The sequence below is a fragment of the Neoarius graeffei genome, chromosome 14 (genome assembly GCF_027579695.1).
Source record: "Neoarius graeffei isolate fNeoGra1 chromosome 14, fNeoGra1.pri, whole genome shotgun sequence".
Taxonomy (NCBI): Eukaryota; Metazoa; Chordata; class Actinopteri; order Siluriformes; family Ariidae; genus Neoarius; species Neoarius graeffei.
The window spans coordinates 18,476,429-18,490,552 of record NC_083582.1 but is presented as its reverse complement, the minus strand read 5'-3'; the positions used below and the strand labels follow the sequence as shown (position 1 = coordinate 18,490,552).

Genomic DNA, 14,124 nt, shown 5'->3' with positions numbered 1-14,124 from the left:
GGAAAACAAAATGTTTGCTGGAGTCCACTCGGTACACATGCAGCCCAAGGCATGCCTTAAGGTGCACACACCACAGTGCGCAGGACTGACAGAACCCCCTCCCAAAGAGCTCCCTCCGGGAGCGAAAATCCATCATACTTTGCCCTGGTGGGGGTTCAGGCTCAGGCTCTGGACATGACTTGGGTTCTTGGCTAGGAGCAGGCTTGACCTTGGGACTTGACTTGGACTCTGGGCTGGAATTATGCTCAGACTCCGGACCTGACTTGAATCTTGATCTAGGCTCGGATCCAGGACTGAAGGTAGCCTTAAGCTCTGGGCTGGATTCGAGCTCTGGAGATGAGTTGAGCTTTGGGCTGGACTCTAGCTCCAGCTCAGGAGATGGCTCTGGAGCTGGCTTGGGCTCACGACTGGACTCGAGCTCTGGAGACGACTCAAGCTCTGATGACGACTCTGGCTCCAGCTCAGGAGATGACTCAAGCTGGAGTTTTGGAACTGGCTTGGATGTAGGGCTGGGCTCGAGCTCAGGAGATGACTTGAGCTCTAGACTTGGCTCGGACTGTGGACTTGGCTCTCTTTTGGACTGTGGACTTGACTCAGGTACAGGCTCGAGCTCTGTCAGCGCACTGCTTTGGTCCGGGTTAGGACCTGGTGACGGGACGGCGCAGACGCCTTCCTGGCCGGGTGAGGCAGAGGTCGTTCCAATGTCCTCTAACAGGTTCAGGGACAGGCTCAGGTTCTGGCCTCAACTCTAGCACCAGCACTGAAGCTGGTGCAGGTGCCAACTCTGGCACTGACTCTGACACGGGCTCTGACGCTGGCTCTGGAGTAGGCACTGACAGTAGCTCTGATGCAGGCTCTGATGCAGGTTCTGGCACTGGAGTAGGCCCTGACGCAGGCTCTGATGCAGGCTCTGGTACTAGAGTAGGCCCTGACGCAGGCTCTGGCACTAGTTCTGGAGCAGATACTGGCGCTGACTCTGGCTCTGCCTCTGGAGCAGACACTGGAACAAACTCTGACATTGGCATGGACACTGGCACTGGCTCAGGCATGGATTCTGATACAGACACTGGTTCAGGCATTAATTCAGGTGCTGGTTCTGGCTGAGAAACCAGCTCAGAGGAGATAGCCTCCAAGAGGGGCTCAGGAACAGCCTCCTTTGCTGTCTCTACATCAGCCACTAGGGAGAGCTCTGGAGCGACGGCCTCCTCGGCTGAGTCGGCCACTGGAGGGAGCTCTGGAGCGACGGCCTCCTTGGCTGAGTTGGCCATTGGAAGGAGCTCTGGAGCGATGGCCTCCTTGGCTGAGTCAGCCACTGGAGGGAGCTCTGGAGCAACGGCCTCCTCAGCTGAGTTGGCCACTGGAGGGAGCTCTGGAGAGACGGCCTCCTCAGCTGAGTTGGCCACTGGAGGGAGCTCTGGAGCGACGGCCTCCTCGGCTGAGTCGGGCACTGGAGGGAGCTCTGGAGCGACGGCCTCCTCGGCCAAGTTGGCCACTGGAGGGAGCTCTGGAGCAACGGCCTCCTCAGCTGAGTCGGCCACTGGAGGGATTGCCCCTCCCTAAAAATTTTCATGGGGTTCCTCCTTTTTTAATGATTCGAAAATAAACTTGAGCATGGCAAAGAAAGTCTGTGAACTTCCAAGACGCAAATCAGGTTATCCACCCATCTGCGTGCTCGTCCAACAAAAACGTCAGGATGAAGCTTACCCAGATGGGTTCGGGTGGCTTGGGCTCTTGGAGGTCCTCATAGAAGAAGTCACACTGTAGCTTGAATCCCATAGGGTGATATAGTATCCCATAGTAGGTTGCCGGGGGGCTCCAGTCAGTCTTCAGCTGAAAATACGAAGTGAGGGTCTGAGACAGGGAAATCCGGAAGCAGCGTGGGATCGCATACTGAAATGCTTCTGCTACATCCATGTATAGCGAAGTATTCGGTCAGGTACGTGAGGGAGGCAGATGTATGTGCAGAAGTGTTCAGTTTAATACAATGCATATATATACACAAATACACACAAAGGCAAACAGTCCAAAATGGCAGGCAAGATCAGACACATGAAAACAGGCAAAGGGTCGGTCGAGGCACAAACAGTACATCAAAGGCAAAACGAGAACGAGGCACAAGAATCAAGAAACCAGGAAGCCAAGAACACTGGTAGAAAGGCTCGGTAATGTGTACTTAACATAGCATATACTTCACAATGCACTTGCATCAGCGCAGTCCTTAAATAGGCAAACCCAATGTTCTCTAATTGAGTTCAGGTATGCCTTGTTCATGGCGCGCATGCTGGAGTCCACTCGGTGCACACACAGCCCAAGGCACGCCTTAAGGTGCACATGCCACAGCGTGCAGGACTGACACCAAGGGAATTCAGTGCTGTGTTTTCCACTGCTGTTTACATCCCATCACGCGCTAACGCATCAGAAGCTCTCAGCTCACTTCACAACGTCATCAGCGCTCATGAACCTGCACACCTGCACATGCTGCTTTTATTATCCGGTGACTCTAGCCACTGCAATCTATGGGCTGTGCTACCAAAATATTACCATCATATCAGAATACCTTGGATTATGTATATTGCAACATCAGAGATGCCTACAAAGCTGCCCCCTGCCATCACTTTGGACTCTCAGACTAGATCTCACTGTTTCTGTGCCCAGCCTACAGACAAGGACTCAAGCAAACTTCTCTTGTGAGTAAAAAAAAAAAAGTCAAACTCTGGTCACCAGATACTGAAAGCGTTATGCAAGACTGCTTTGCACACAGATTGGGAGGTGTTTAAAGCTGCAGCCAGACAAGAGGCTTCTTCTATGAACATAAAGGAGTATAAAGATTGTGTGACTGGTTATAGACCCCTTGCACTGATGTCACGTTTACGTTAGCAACTGCTGCTACCCTTATCCTGGGGGACACGCAAACTTTATTGACATACTGCTCACATACTGAAGACAAGCAATATTGAAGATGTCCAACGTCTGTTGTCTGAAGAAAACTATAGCTAAAATAGCTCTACTACTGGATTACTTGGGTAATCTTGGTCAGAAAGAAGCAAAGGATAGATATATGCAGAAATTAGAATTTATTAGTGGTTATGATCCATACAAAATTCCTCAAAATGACTGGAGTGATAGTGTAGACTTGCGGCCTAGCATTAGCTACAGAGATGTTGGAATGTACCTTCTTGTTTCGTTCAGGTATCAGCTGAAGACTGATACGGAAGAACAGTTATAAAACTACAAAAGCAAGAAAACCTTTTTTGTGTAAAGAATTTTTCTGGACATCAGTGTAATAAGTCCCTGATGTGGGTGGAGTACAGAAGCACGGCAGGTGGGAGCTGAAGTTCTCACACACTATTTTTCTTTACTTTGCTGCTTTTCAGCTTCACTCACTCACGGCTCACACACAGTCACACACGCCCACACACATGTTCTGGTCGGGAGAGCCCTCTTCTCTGCTCTCCCCCTCCTTTAATGCTCCACCATCACTGCAACAAACACACATACACACATTAATTGACAACAGGTGTAATGACTTGGCCACTCGCCTTCCCCGACCCCACTGCCACAATCAGCTTTTGGGAACAGAATGTTGCGAAAGCCAAAGCATTTACTCTCAAAGGACTACTGCCTGGACTGTTGGCTAGATGGTATTCCCAGCCCTCCATGTCTCAACAACCCCAAGGACATCTAGTTACAGAGCTATTTGCACTCTATCATTTATACAGTGATATTTATTATTGTTAAAAGGATATCTGAGGTATTATTTGTAAAATAAAATATCTTGCTCTAGACTTTCAAACAATTAATACCATCAGATTTTATTTATAATTACAAACTAACAGAACCAGCACATTCCGATTGTAGCTGTAGTCAGATAGTAACTATAATCACCCTTGTAATAATAATTTCAATAAACGGTTAATGTTCAGTTCACTCTTCATTTATTCTCTATTCAAAAGGCACAATTGAGTCACACAGGTTGATGTGTGCAACTGACAGTAACAATTTTATCCAAAATAGTTTTTCCTGCCATAGTCGATTTATTTCCATTTCACATGCATGCAGCTGTTGTAAAGTTCAGTCTGTTTGTGTAGAACACTCTAGAATTGGAGGTTCATTACTATACTCTGCCTCCATGGTGACATTTTGCACAGGACTGGGTTCCTCTGATAACAGAAGCAAAGCTTTAGCTCTCTCTGCCCTTAATCTTTTCTGTTCTTTCAGGATATATTGCGCATGTTGCCCCTTTTTTTTTTTTTTTTTACTGAGTTGTCAGAGTTGTTTGCTTGGTGCCCAGTCTGGGTTTTCCAAGTCGAATAAAGAAGCTGGAGCATCTGTAAGAAAATCAAAACACTTTCATGAAGAAGCTAACTCGAATGTGAATAGAAATAAAATGGGATTCTTATGCAAACGCTTCCATACTCACTTCTGACTTTCTTTTTTTTATTTAAATACAAGTAATTACCTGAAATAAAATGATTACTACAAATGCAGGTATTCGTGAATTTCTCTGGAGTTTTCAGGTTCTCATCATATTCTGTTTAATTACTCATTTCTTCATTGTTCTAGAAGCATTTGCTTCTTTGTTAACGTTTTTCTTGATAGCGGGGAGACTAATACCTTTTATCTATTTCTCTATTTGAATGATTAGAACAACCAAAAACAGCACAAAAATGAACCATATTTAAGACAGAGTAAGCCTTGCTTATAGGAAAGATGGTGTCTGTTTGTCCCCCAGATGAAATTATGTGATCCGTGAAGTCATGCACATGGGATCTAAATCAGTAACTACATTGACACTTGTAACAATCGTTGAAGGTGGGTGGAGCACAGAAGCAGAAGCACGGCAGGCCAGAACTGAGTTCTCAAACTCTTTTTATTGTAGCTTTTCAGCTCTTTACTCTACACTCTCCCAGTCACACGCGCACACACACAAGCATTCTGGTTGGGGAGAGAGCTCCCTTCCTCTGCTCTCCCTCTCCTCTTATAGGGCGCGGTCACTGGGGAAAACACACAAACAGGTTAATTCCTGTCAGGTGCAGTGATTCTGCCACTTACCTTCCCTGACTCTGCCCTCCATTCACAGACCGATGCTTGACCATGCCCCCGCTGCCACATACCCCCACCGCCTGACTCAGGCCAGGAAGCCATCCAGCCTGCAGCTGACTCCCCCCTCCCTTGATGGGAGAGGAAATCCGCCACGACCATCTGTGCCCCCGACCTGTGGACCACCTTGAACTTAAACGGCTGGAGTGCCAGATAGCAATGGGTGATCCGCATGTTGGCATCCTTCATGCGGTGGAGCCACTGGAGGGGCGCGTGATCCGAACAGAGGGTGAAAGGGCGCCCCAGAAGGTAGTAGCGGAGGGCGAGGACCGCCCACTTGATGGCGAGGCATTCCTTTTCTATGGTGCTGTATCAGCCCTCGTGCACTGACAGCTTCCGGCTGATGTACAGCACTGGACGGTCCGCCCCCTCCCCCTCCTGGGACAGAACAGCCCCCAGCCCCCTGTCTGATGTGTCCGTCTGCAAAACAAAGGGGAGAAAAAAGTCAGGGGAGTGTAACAGTGGCCCCCCACACAGTGCAGCCTTTACCTCAGAGAAAGCCCGCTGGCATTGCTCCGTCCACTGGACCGGATCTGGTGCCCCCTTTTTAGTGAGATCAGTCAGCGGGCTGGTGACGTCCGAATAATTAGGAATAAACCTACAATAGTAGCCAGCCAGCCCCAGGAACTGTCTCACCCCCTTTTTGGTCTTGGGCCTCAGGCAGGCCGCAATCGCTGCTGTCTTATTGATTTGGGGATGCACCTGCCCACTGCCCAAGTGGAAGCCCAGATACCATACTTCCACCCGCCCGATTGCACACTTCTTCGGGTTGGCTGTGAGACCCGCTCACATCAGCGACCTAAGGACGGCCCTTAGGTGGCTTAAGTGCCGCGGCCAATCATCACTATAAATAATGATGTCGTCCAAGTATGCAGCCGCGTAGGTGGCGTGGGGGTGGAGGACCCTATCTATAAGCTGCTGGAACGTAGCAGGTGCCCCAAACAGCCCAAACGGAAGTGTGACGAACTGGTGTAAGCCAAATGGTGTGGAAAAGGCCGTTTTCTCTTGGGATAGCGGAGTCAAGGGGATCTGCCAATATCCCTTTGTCAAATCCAATGTCGAACAAAAACGAGCTATGCCTAGTCGATCGAGCAACTCGTCAAATATGAGGCATTGGGTACGCATCGAATTTAGACACCACGTTGACTTTTCTATAGTCCACACAGAACCGGACCGACCCATTGGCCTTGGGAACCAAGGCCACCAGGCTGCTCCAGTCACTGTGGGATTCCTCGACGATGCCCATTTCGAGCATGCCCTCAAGTTCTTCCCGAAACACCTTTTTTTTGTGTTCAGGCAGTCTGTAAGGGTGGCTGCGCACTACTACCCCCAGGGGCGTCTCAATGTAGTGTTCAATGAGGTGGGTGCGGCCGGGCAGGGGCGAGAACACGTCAGAAAATTCTGTTTGCAACTGGGCGACCTCCATGAGTTGGGTCAGGGAGAGGTGATCTCCACAGGGGACCGGAGCGGTGGGCGATGTCAATTTTCCTTTGTGAACCTCCGGCCCCAGCTCCACCTTCTCTGAAACCACTGACACCAATGCCACGGGGACCTCCTCGTTCCAAAGTTTTAACAGGTTGAGGTGGTAAATCTGTAACGCCCCACCCCTGTCCGCTCACCTCACCTCATAGTCGACGTCCCTGACTCGCCGTGTGACCTCAAAGGGTCCTTGCCACCTAGCAATAAATTTGGAGCTCGACATGGGCAACAACACAAGTATTTTATCTCCCGGTGTGAATTCCCTAAGGCGCGTGCCCCTGTCGTACAGATGGACTTGACGTTCTTGGGCCTGCCGCAAATTCTCCAGGGTTAGGTGCGTGAGTGTGTGGAGTTTGGTGCACAGGTCAATAACGTATTGAATTTCATTTTTGCTTGTTGAAGATCCCTCCTCCCAATTTTCACGCAGCACATCTAGAATGCCATGCGGCTTATGCCCGTATAATAATTCGAATGAGGAGAACCCCGTGGAGGCTTGTGGGACCTCTCGCACTGCGAATAACAGGGGCTCGAGCCATTTATCCCAGTTGCATGAGTCTTCACTTACAAATTTCCAAATTATGTTCTTGAGGGTGCAATTGAACCATTCAACTAAGCCATCTGTTTGTGGGTGATAAACGCTGGTGCGGATAGGCTTAATTCCCAGTAACCCATACAGTTCGTGCAGTGTACGTGACATAAACAGTGCCTTGATCAGTCAGAATCTCCTTGGGGATTCCGACTTGGGAGATGACGTGGAAGAGTGATTCTGCAATACTACGTGCTGAGATATTGCGAAGAGGCACTGCTTCCGGATATCACGTTGCATAGTCCACCAGGACTAAAATAAAGCGATATCCTCATGTTGACTGATCTAATGGCCCGAGGAGATCCATCCCAATTCTTTCAAACGGGGTCTCAATTAATGGCAGAGGGCGCAAAGGCGCTTTTGGAATGGCCGCAGGATTTACTAATTGGCATTTGCGGCATGCCGTACACCACCTACGGACATCGCCATGAATCCCTGGCCAATAGAACCGGGCCATTATTTGGGCTAGTGTCTTATCCTGCCCCAAGTGTCCGGCCATGGGATTAAAGTGAGCCGTCTGGAATATAAATTCCCGGTGGCTCTTTGGAATTAAAAGCTGTGTTATTTGTTCCTTAGTCTGAGTGTCCTGTGTCACTCGGTATAATCTATCCTTAATAATGGAAAAATAGGGGAAGGATGGTGTGGCATTTGGCTGGAGAGTTTGACCATCGATTACTCTCACTTGGTCAAACGCATGCTGCAGAGTCTCGTCTCGCGACTGCTCTAACGGGAAATCCGTAAGGGAATCCCTGAGAGAGGGAGGAGGAGCATGCTGCTCCTCACTCTGGCGCGGTGATGACGTAGACAGCTCTGTGACAGCTGCTCCCGCCAATGCCACACCACGTCCTCCCCCCCGCTGAACTATGGCAGGCCCCACTCTTCACTAAATGCGTCATTAATTCCGGAAATCTCGGCCAATCAGTCCCAAAAATTATAGAGTGGGTAAGGCGAGGATTAACCACCGCCTTTACTCTAAATTTTTCCCCTCGAAATAGAATGTGGACTGACACTAAAGGGTAGTGGTGAACATCCCCGTGCACACACAATACCTTCACCAACTGTGCTCTCCCCAATGCCTCGTCTTGCACCAGGCTTTGGTGGATTGAGGTCTGATTACAGCCAGAGTCCACCAAAGCCTGATACGTATTCCCTTGGATACTCACCGGTATGCGATACGCTCCGGCCCGATCAAGGGCGGTCCCTGGTGCATCGGGGATCCGGACCACCACGCCCACCTCCATCGCCGAGCACTGATGCTGGAGGTGTCCCGGCTCCCCGCAGCGCCAGCATACCGGCCCAGGCTCTCTCTCTGCACCGGTGTTTCGGAGCTCACTCACATGAGGAGGGGATGACACAGACACGGAAGTAGGAAACGGTAGGGCACCACAGGTGTGGCGGGCCAGCTGGGGTGGAGCCGGCCCCCGCCTCCGCAGTGGGGGAATGGGGTGAGGGCGAGGAACAGAAAGGGAGAGAGAAAGGAGGGGAGAACAGGAGATACGCTGTCCTGCCATCGGAACAGCCACCATATGGTTCTCCGCCAGCACAATGGCCTGATCCAGTGATGCCGGGTGATGGCACTGGACCCACTCCGCTGTTCCTTCCGGAAGTCGGGCAATGAATTGTTCCAGCACCACCAGATCGATGATTCCCTCGGCATCGCGGTTGTCGGCCCTCAGCCACCGCCGGCAGGTGTCCCGGAGTTGCTGGCCAAATGCGAACGGCCAGCCGACCTCTTCCAGGTGCAGCGCGTGGAAGCGCTGCCGTTGCTGCTCCGGGGTGCGCCCCACGCGTTGGAGGACGGCCCTGTGGAGGTCGGCGTAGACCAGCCAGCTGTCAGCAGGAAGCTGTAGTGTAGCCAGCTTGTGCCTCACCCATTAGCAGGGGGAGGAGGCGCGCCGCGTGCTGTTCCACCGGCCAACTCCACGCCTCAGCTGCCTGCTCAAAAAGCGTGAGGAAGGCTTCGGGGTCGTCCTGCGGACCCATCTTCATTAGGGTGAGGTGGGGAGGGTCCGTGGTGGTGGTGGACCCCGCCGACGCGAGGAGGTGCCGGAATGCCTGGTGATCTTCCTGCTGCGCCAGCACCAGGGCTTCGAACCGTTGTTCCTGCTCCTTCCGGAGGGCGATCAGCGCCTGGTGCTGGCTCTGTTGGGCCATGGCAAGGGCATGGACCAGGTCCTTGAGGGGGGAGGACTCCATGGGGCTGTTCTCTTCTGTACTCCATTCCTGGGTTTTGGCACCACTGTAACAATCGTTGAAGGTGGGTGGAGCACAGAAGCACAGCAGGCCAGAACTGAGTTCTCAAACTCTTTATTTTAGCTTTTCAGCTCTTTACTCTACACTCTCCCAGTCACACGCGCACACACCCAAGCATTCTGGTTGGGGAGAGAGCTCCCTTCCTCTGCTCTCCCTCTCCTCTTATAGGGCACGGTCACTGGGGAAAACACACAAACACAGGTTAATTCCCGTCAGGTGCAGTGATTCTGCCACAAATCAAATCAAGTTTATTTGTACAGCGCTTTTAACAATAAACATTGTCGCAAAGCAGCTTTACAGAATTTGAACGACTTAAAACATGAGCTAATTTTATCCCTAATCTATCCCCAATGAGCAAGCCTGTGGCGACGGTGGCAAGGAAAAACTCCCTCAGACGACATGAGGAAGAAACCTCGAGAGGAACCAGACTCAAAAGGGAACCCATCCTCATTTGGGCAACAACAGACAGCCTGACTATAATATTAACAGTTTTAACAGGTATAACCCTCAACTGTCCTCATGGGGCCGTCCTTCACAGGAGTGGGGCGATAAAACTCCGACCAGACACAGGGCACCAGGATGGATCAAGCAGGTCCGAGGGGCAGAAGAGGCCAGCATCTCAATCCCAGGATCAACATGTAACTCAGAGGGACAGATGGGGGGGGGGGGGGGGGGAGAGAAAGAAAACACGTTGTTAGGTATGCCCTAAAAATGACAAGTATTAAATCTGTGTGGTAGGCTCGCAGAGACGAGAGTCTTTACATCAGGCATAACACACAATGGCATGTTAATATGGTAAAAAATATATCATGACCTGCTCTGGCTGGATGCTTGATTGGGTGAAGGGAGCACACTCCTCAGCAATGATGAGATGCAGATGGGACCCTTAGGCCTGGCCAAGACAATTCAGTTACATTTCACCGGGTCTGGGACATGCGACAGAATGTCTGACGGCCGATTCCCTGCAGGCTATGATAGCCAGTCGAGGTCCCCACCGTCTCCACCAAAAGATTTCCTGTTGACTCCATGTAACTCAGAGGGACAGATTTGGGGTGGGGGGGAGAGAAAGAAAACACAGGTGGTTAGGTATGCCCAATGTCACCTGAATAAGTAGGAACAGTATACATATTGCACCGAGTACAAGCAGGGACTCCGGCAACTAACTATGACAGCATAACTAAAAGGAGAGAGCCAGAAGATAACACAGGCATGAGGGAGCCCCGGGACATAAAGCAGCCAGCCACTACACCGTCAACAAACTCGAGTGAGCAAGCGAGTGGGGACTGACAGCATCCATACATCCCAGTTTACCAAAACACTATGTCTGAGGACCCTCCAGATCTACTCCTTTACCTCATAAACACCATTAACAAAAGGCTTGACTAAACAGATATGTTTTCAGCCTAGACTTAAATGCTGAGACTGTGTCTGATTCCCTAACATTACTTGGAAGGCTGTTCCATAACTGTGGGGCTTTGTAAGAAAAGGCTCTGCCCCCTGATGTAGCCTTCACTATACGAGGTACCAGCAGATAGCCTGCACCTTTTGATCTAAGTAGGCGTGGCGGGTCATAGAGGAGCAGAAGTTCACTCAGGTACTGTGGTGCGAGACCATTTAGTGCTTTAAAGGTCAATAGTAGTATTTTATAATCAATACGAAACTTGATTGGGAGCCAATGCAGTGTGGATAAGACAGGCGTGATGTGGTCATATTTTCTAGTTCTAGTAAGGACTCTTGCTGCGGCATTTTGAACTAACTGGAGCTTGTTTATGCACTTATTGGAACATCCAGACAGTAAGGCATTACAATAATCCAACCTGGAGGTAACGAAAGCATGGACTAGTTTTTCTGCATCGTGCAATGACATTAAATTTCTTATCTTTGCAATATTTCTGAGATGAAAGAAAGCTATCCGGGTGATGTTATCAATGTGAGTTTCGAATGAAAGACTGGGGTCAATAATCACTCCGAGGTCTTTTACTGCTGCACGTGAAGAAACAGAAAGGCCATCCAGAGTCACTGTGTAATCAGAAAACTTACTTCTAGCTGTATGTGGTCCTAGCACAAGTACTTCAGTCTTGTCAGAGTTAAGCAGAAGGAAATTTATAAGCATCCAGTGTCTAATGTCCTTAACACATTCCTCAATTTTATTAAGCTGGTGTCGCTCATCAGGTTTTGCAGAGACATACAACTGTGTGTCATCAGCATAACAGTGGAAACTAATACAATGTTTATGAATAATATCGCCCAGAGGTAACATATATAGAGAAAAAAGCAGTGGACCCAAGACAGAACCTTGTGGAACACCAAACTTTACCTCGGTATGTCTAGAAATAACACCATTTATATCAACATACTGATAACGATCAGTTAGATAAGACCTGAGCCAGGAGAGGGCCATTCCCTTAACTCCCACAACATTTTCTAGTCTATCCAGAAGAATGGAATGATCAATGGTATCAAATGCTGCACTAAGGTCAAGCAACACAAGTAGCGAGACACAGCCCTGATCAGACGCCAACAGTAGGTCGTTTACTACTTTAACCAGTGCTGTCTCTGTGCTATGATGAGGTCTAAATCCTGACTGATACATTTCATGGATGTTATTCCTATGTAAATATGAGCATAACTGCTGTGCCACAGCTTTTTCAAGGATCTTGGAGATAAAGGGGAGGTTTGATATTGACCGATAATTGGACAGCTGACAGGGATCAAGGTCAGGTTTTTTAATCAGGGGTTTGATAACTGCTAGTTTAAAGGATTTGGGTACATAGCCAATCATAAGAGAAGAATTTATTATTTTTAGAAGCGGTTCAATTACTCCAGGCATTATCTGTTTGAATAGATGTGTCGGTAAGGGATCTAGTACGCAAGTTGAGGCTTTTGATGTAGAGATTAATGAAAGTAATTCAGTTTCTTTTAGGGGAGTAAAACATTCTAACTGATGATCTGATACAGTTATATTGTTAACTACAAGGTCACTTTCATTGTCTAACCTTAAATTAGTAGTTTGAATTTTTTGTCGGATATTCTCAATTTTGTCATTAAAAAAATTCATGAAGTCGTTGCTACTACATACTGCAGGTGTGCATGTGTTGATAGTGGACTTATTCCTGGTTAATTTTGCTACAGTATTAAATAGGAATCTAGGATTATTTTTGTTATCTTCTATAAGGGAGGAGAAATATGTTGATCTCGCAGCACTAAGAGCTTTTCTATACTTCAGGAAGCTCTCCTTCCAAGCTAATTTGAACACTACCAATTTCGTTTGACGCCATTTACGTTCCAATTTTCGAGTGGTCTGTTTTAATGTGCGAGTGTCATCATTATACCAGGGTGCTAATTTTTTGTCTCTGACCATTTTCCTTTTTAGAGGAGCTACATTATCTAAAGTATGGCGGAATGTTGACTCTAAGCATTCAGTTGCCTGATCAAGTTCTGCAGGGGCTGACAGTGACCCAATCAAAGTTGACAGCTCTGGGAGATCATTTATAAAGCTCTGTGCAGTAGTTGACGTGAAAGTACGTTTAATACAGTAGCATGGTGAGGTGCATATATTATTACTCAGACATATTTTGAATGAGATGAGACAATGATCTGAGATAACTTCAGACTGTGGAAGTATGACTATATTGTCTACGTTTAATCTGAATGTTAGTATTAGATCAAGGGTGTGACCACCATTATGGGTCGGTCCTATGACATTCTGCTTAATCCCGACTGAATCTAAGATGGACACAAACGCTGTTTTTAAAGGGTCTTCTGGGTTATCGAAGTGAATATTAAAATCTCCGACAACTAAAGCTTTGTCTAAGGAAATAACCAAATCTGAGATAAAATCTGCAAATTCAGAAAGAAACTCAGAATATGGCCCCGGGGGCCTGTAAATAATAAGCAATGGAATTAACTGGGTAGACTTATTTTTCGAGGCTACATACATTATATGAGTATGAAGAACTTCAAATGTATTAAATTTATAACCAGGTTTGTGTGTTACACCTAGATAATCGTTATAAATAACCGCGACGCCTCCTCCTCTGCCAGTTAGACGAGGCTGGTGTATATAACTGTATCCAGGAGGACTCGCTTCATTTAATGCTATATATTCATTTGGCTTAATCCATGTTTCTGTTAAACACAGTACATTAAACTCCTGATCAGTAATGAGTTCATTAACCATTAGCGCTTTAGATGTAAGAGATCTAATATTTAATAGCCCCACCTTTAGATCAAAGGTGCTGGCAGCAGCTGTACAGTCAGTCTGATCTAATTTTATATTGATTAGGTTACTGGAACAAACTCTCTGAAAATTTCTACCTTTTTGTTGAGCTCGGGGAACAGACACAGTCTCGATGTAGTGGGCCCTGAGTGACGACTCTGTGCAGCTAGCAGACAGTCGGTTTAGCCTGTTCGTCTGCTCCCTGGCCTTGGCTCTGGATTGTCAGAAATTAACTAGGCCTGTTCTGAGAATATGACCTATGCTGCAGGAAATGAGAGCAGCACCTTCCCGAGTGGGATGGATACCGTCCCGCCCTAACAGGCCAGCAGTGCCCCCAAAATTAGCCCAATTATCTATAAAGCCCACACTGTTTTCAGAGCACCACCTGGACAGCCAGCAGTTCAGCGACCATAACCTGCTGTAAGCTACATCGCCACGCCGCATTGGGATGGGGCCAGAGCATACTACAGCATCGGACATCGCCTTC

The 14,124-nt window shown here is 48.3% G+C and overlaps 1 protein-coding gene across 2 annotated transcripts in view; it reads right to left on the bottom strand.

The window, feature by feature from the left end:
* LOC132898026 (tectonic-3-like) overlaps window positions 1–14,124 on the bottom strand; it is a 67,832-nt gene that overhangs the window by 14,284 nt on the left and 39,424 nt on the right. The window lies entirely within an intron of this gene.